Raw genomic sequence first — 5391 nt, forward strand, 5'->3', positions numbered from 1 at the left:
ATGGCCTGGCTGAAAACTCTCCCTCCTTTCTGAAAAACCCATCCAAATGCTTTTATTTTACCATTCCCCTCCCCCCCCACAGACACACACGACAGCCTTGCTAAAACATATTTTACAGTTTCTTTTTTTCAATAGGTGAAACCGACACAGACCACAGAATTTACAGTATGCCAAAGGGTGTTCCAAAAAAATACCTCTCTCCCCAGCCACCCCCCCACCCTGCAGCGCTCCCCAGAGGCCACAAGCCCCGTGTCTGGTTTCTCCTTCCAGCAATGTTCCAGGCCGAGGCAAACACGTCTGTATATTTTCTTTTCCTCCCCCATAAAGTATATCGCACTGCCCCCGCTGCTTCATAGACCTGAGTGTGGATTCCTGGCAACAAACACCACACCGTGGACTTCTTCCTGCACAGTAAAGACTCGGGTCTCTTGCTTTTAACGGCTGCATAATATTCCATCCTGTGGCTCCATGGTCATCCCCATGAAAGCACGTTTCTTCCCAGTCTTTTGCTTCTAGCAATAGAGCAGAGATGGAGAGCCTGTTATAAATGTCATTTTGCGTGTTGGTGCCTTCAGCCGCATGCTGCCTGAACTGTTTTAAATGAACAAGCTTTATTTTCTACAGCAGATTTAAGTTCACAGAAGATTCGAGTGGAGTAGGGAGTTCCTCTATACCAACTCCCCACACACACACACACACTCCTCCGCCCCTTTTATAACAGCTTGCGTTACTGGGATACCTTTGTTACAATTGATATAATTGTTACAATTACTTGTGTCGATACATTGTTACAAGCCAAAGTTCAGAGTTGACTTGATGCAAGTTCACTGCTGGTGATGTACCTTCATCCACTGGGTTTGGACAAACGGTTCATGGCAGGTACCCGCCTTTACGGGATCACACAGAGTCGTCCCACTGGCCCCCAAAAGCCTCTGGGCTCTGCCCCTTCGTCCCTTGCCACCCCCCACCGCCGCCGCCGCAGCCACCGGTCTTTATACTGTGTCCACAGCTTTGCTTTTCCAGAATGTCAGAGTTGGAATCACAGTGTGCACCCTTTTCGGATCGGCTTCTTTCTAGTGATCTGCATTGATGGTTCCCCTGTGTCTCTTTGTGGCCCGAAGGCTCCTTTCCTTTCAGCGCTGAATAACATTCCATTGTCTGGATGTCTCACAGTTCACCCATTCACCGACTGAAGAACGCCTGGGTTGCTTCCAAGTTTTGACAATTATGACTAAGGCTGCCATCAACATCCGTGTGCAGGTTTGCACGCGGACGTAAGCTTTCAACTCCTTCGGGTAAATCCCAGGGGGTGGAATGGCTGGAGGCGGTGGGAGGAACACGTTCAGTTTTGTAAGAAACGTCCAAAAAGGCCTTCCAACGTGGCTGCACCATTTTGCATCCCCACCAGCAGCGAATGAGGAGAGTCCTGTTGCTCGCCGTCCTCGCCAGCATCTGGTGTCAGGGCTCTAGGGCTTGGCCGCTCCAGTGGGTGTGTCGCACGGTGTCTGTGGTGGCTTTGTCTAAATGTTTAAGTAACCATTTGCTGGGGCGCCTGGGTGGCTCCGTCAGTTAAGCGTCCAACTTTGGCTCAGGTCGTGATCTCACGGGTGGTGAATTTGAGCCGTGCGTCGAGCTCTGTGCTGGAGCCTGCTTCGAATTCCCTCTCTCCCTCTCTCTCTCCCCCTCCCCTGCTCACGCTCTGTCTCTCTCTCAAAAATGAATAAACATTTAAAAACAATTTTTTAATAAATAAATAGCCATTTGCTGATCCTCCTCCTGGGAGCCAGGCATGGTCCCGATATCTTTAACCTGATTTCTTTGCAAGTCAGCCGAGGAAGGATGTGCAGATGGAGAGACCAAGGCTCAGAGAGGGATAGGCACTTGCCCAGGGCCATACAGCAAATGAGGGTAGAGCCAGGGCCTGTGACTGATTCCAGAGCCCTTCTGCCTGCGGCGTCCCGGGCCCTGCACTGGGCGCTGGGGACACAGTAGTGACCAAGGCAGTCCGGTCTAGTGGGTCTGGNCTCACTCTCTGGCTCCCATTAGTGAGGCCACCTGCTGCGGGGGCCTCAGTCCCAGGCATTCCCCTGCCCACACTCTGCCCCGGTGACCATTAAACACAAATAATGAGCCGAGAGCCCCCCCACCCCGGCCCCTCTCCATCTCGCTCGCTCCCACCCTCCACTCCAGCCCCTGGGAAACTCATCAGGGGTCCCTTGTCCAGAGGCCACCCAAGCCCCTTCTGTGGCTTGTTCGACCTCCTCGTCCCCTGCCTGCCGCCCCGGACGCCCGCTCCCCCACCGGCTAAAGCAAACAAGAGTACAGATGGCCGGTTAGGTTTGCACCTCAGGTAAACAGTGAACCCCGTTTCAGTGTATGTTAGCACCCGGCTGTGGGACACCCGGCACTGGAACACGGTCCGCTGCTTCTCTGAAGTTCAGATTCTGCGGGGTCCTATCTGGCATCCCTTCCTGATCCCATCTGGATGGATAATGGGCCTCAGTTGTCCATCCTGCATCATGGGTGAGTGCCCACTGACCAGTCAGAGGGACTCTATCCCCCAGGAAATGCTGGGGGGGGGGCTCACGTCAGGTGGGTCCCCCCCTTCGATGCTGGACTTGGGGCTGCTGGGGGGGCCAGTAGGAGAGGTTGAGGCCACGGCTACCTGTCAATGGCAATGGAGGTATTATAATTTGGGTGCTGGAAGTGTCGCTCAGGAGAGGTCCCTGGGGGAGAGGAAAGGAGGGGCCACATGCCGCCCCCCCGCGAGGGCCACCGAGTGAAGTCTGTTATCTCCCTGGCCTCCCGCACAGCCCGGATGCTGAGGGAACAGTCCCCGAATCCCAGCTCCGCCCCCTGCAAGTCCTGGGACTTGGAGCCAGGCGCTCTCTCTGTGCCTCAGTCTCCTCGCCTGCGATATGGGCATATTGCTACTGCTGCTACTACCTCTCCTAGGACCCTCCCGTCAGGGCCGTGAGAGGGTGAGATGCATTCATATACCCGAGCTTGGCCTGGCACCACGCTGACCCTCACTTAAGTGATGGCCTGTTCTGGCTTCTCTCCCGGTCCCACAGGGAGGGACTGAGCGGGAATCAGAGGCTAAGTTTAGCTCTGATGACACCCCCTGGCCACCTGCCTCGTCCAAACATCCTCAGCCAAGCGTGAGGTTCAGAGCATCCTTCCCCAGCCTCTGACATCCAAGGAGCCTGTTTATTCATTCCTGTTGCCAGAGCGGTCCCTGCCTGCCTGCGCCTGCCGTCCGGGCTCCGCCCCCACGTCACCCCCCCCCCCATGCCACCCAGGGTCAGGAACATCTCACCTGCAGGCCGCCTGGATGCGGCCAGGGGCAGGGCAGTCAGGGTGGGGGGCAAGAAAGGGGATGGGTGAGGGCCACTCCTGCCCCAAGGTCCGGAGTCCCCCCTAGAGGCTCCGTTTATCACTTCCCAAGCAAGATCCCAAACTTCTGTCTGTGTTGACTCACAGATGCTGTCATTCATCCAGGGCCTGCTTCCTGAGTGCCTACTGTGTGCCAGGTCCTACTGGGGACCCGGGGCTGTCCCACAGGGCTCCCAGTCTTGGGCAGGGAGGCAAGCCAGGAAACAGGAGAATTTTCCAGCGGTGCTTAGTACTTTCCATTCATTTGTTCATTCATTGGTTCATTCATTCATTCATTCATTGATCCAAGGCACGTTTGTTGAGGTCCTGCTGCGAGTCAGCCACCGTTCAAGGTGCCCAGACTCAGCAGGAAGGAAACAAAGCAGACCTGGATCTCTCGTGGAGCTGACATTCTGGAGGGAGAGAGGCAGGAGCAAATGACATAAATAAGCCAAATGCATGGTCTAGTGAAATGGGGGTAATTGTTGTGGAAGAAAATTAAGCAAGAGAGGGGTTGGGGGTGTGCTGGCGGGGGCAAATGGAAAGACAGGGATTCAAGGGAGCCATATTTGAGGAGGCCATGTGGGCATCGGGGAAGGAGTTCCAAGCTGAGGGAATCGTACATGCAAAGGTCCTGGGGTATGACCAGTGAGGAGACATGTGGGGAGAGGCAGCAGGACCCGGGCCAGGCTTTGCCCCCGAGATGGATGACAGCCACGGGAGGGTCCAGAGCAGAGGATGGATGAGATGTAGCTGAGATTTCACCGGCCGGCTCTACCTTCCTCCCAGGCCAAGTCCCGAACCGGCACCCTCCAGGATGGGGGAGGCCCGGGGTCGCAGCCAGGCCGGGGAACCTGAGTGGCTGCAGGTGGATTCTCACTATAAATGAGGACTTCCTGGGTAGGAATGTTCGAAGAGCCAGGGTAGGGGCGGATTGCTGCTCGCCAGAGCATGCCGGGGGCGGGGGCGGGCAGGGCAGATTCTGGGCACATCCTCTGCACGTGGCATCGCCATCTGCTCCCCGCGGGGCCAGGCCTAGTGCCCGGGTCGCCGGCATTCCTGGCTCAGAGTTTCGCCAGTGGAGAGACAGGTGTCTTCGAACGGCTGGAAGGCGGCCTCCAAAAACAAACGAACAAAATCTCTGCTTTTCAGCTTCCCTGTCCCGACAGATCTCCAAGCCACCGTCCGCCTTGCCAAGCAGCCCTTCGCTGGCTTTTCTGACTCCAAAACCGCACACGAGTCCCACAAAACGTTTCCAGGGAGAGGAAAAAAGGGCCCTTTGTTCCCCGGCCCCCGGTATTCCCTGGAATTTTCTGTCTCCCGGCACCGGGCAGCAGCGACGCACCTAGGCACTATTGTTTCTTCGCACACAGTTTTGCAACAGCTTGTTTCCACCCGACAATAGAGGGCCCCACGGCTTTTATTTCCAGAAATTGGAAAATGAAGCGTGTCCGGCCCCCGCCTCCTCACCCACCACGCGCTGAAATTTAAGCCACGTGAACCGGGAGGGCTGGGGCGCCAGGGGGTGGGCACCCCCTGACATGCCAGGGGGCCGGGGTGAAGAAAGATGGAGGGTGGGCGGCGCAGGGATGCCAAGTTCCTGTCACCTTGCGCTCCCTCCCCCAGCACCTGACGATGGGCAGGAAGAGGCTGCGTTCTTGAAAATATCAGAGGAGGGGAAACTGAGGCCCAGGAAGGGCCAGGGGCCCAGGCCTGTGGGTTTCCAGCCCCTGGGTGATGGTTATGTGTCTGCCCACCTGAAGAGGGTGCCAGTGTCGCTTCCTTTTGCAGAGGAGACAGCTAAAGCCTAGAGAGGTGACATAACTCGCCAAAGGTCACACAGCTGCCAAGGCCAAAGTCTGTTCTCCGAGGGGGGGCGCCTGGGTGACAGTCAGTTAAGCATCTGACCTCGGCTCAGGTCATGATCTCGTGCTTCGTGAGTTCTAGCCCCGAGTCAGGCTCTGTGCTGACAGTTCAGAGCCTGGAGCCTGCTTGGGATTCTGTGTCCACCCCCCC

Source organism: Crocuta crocuta, unplaced genomic scaffold, assembly GCF_008692635.1.
Source record: "Crocuta crocuta isolate KB4526 unplaced genomic scaffold, BGI_CrCroc_1.0 scaffold110, whole genome shotgun sequence".
Classification (NCBI taxonomy): domain Eukaryota; kingdom Metazoa; phylum Chordata; class Mammalia; order Carnivora; family Hyaenidae; genus Crocuta; species Crocuta crocuta.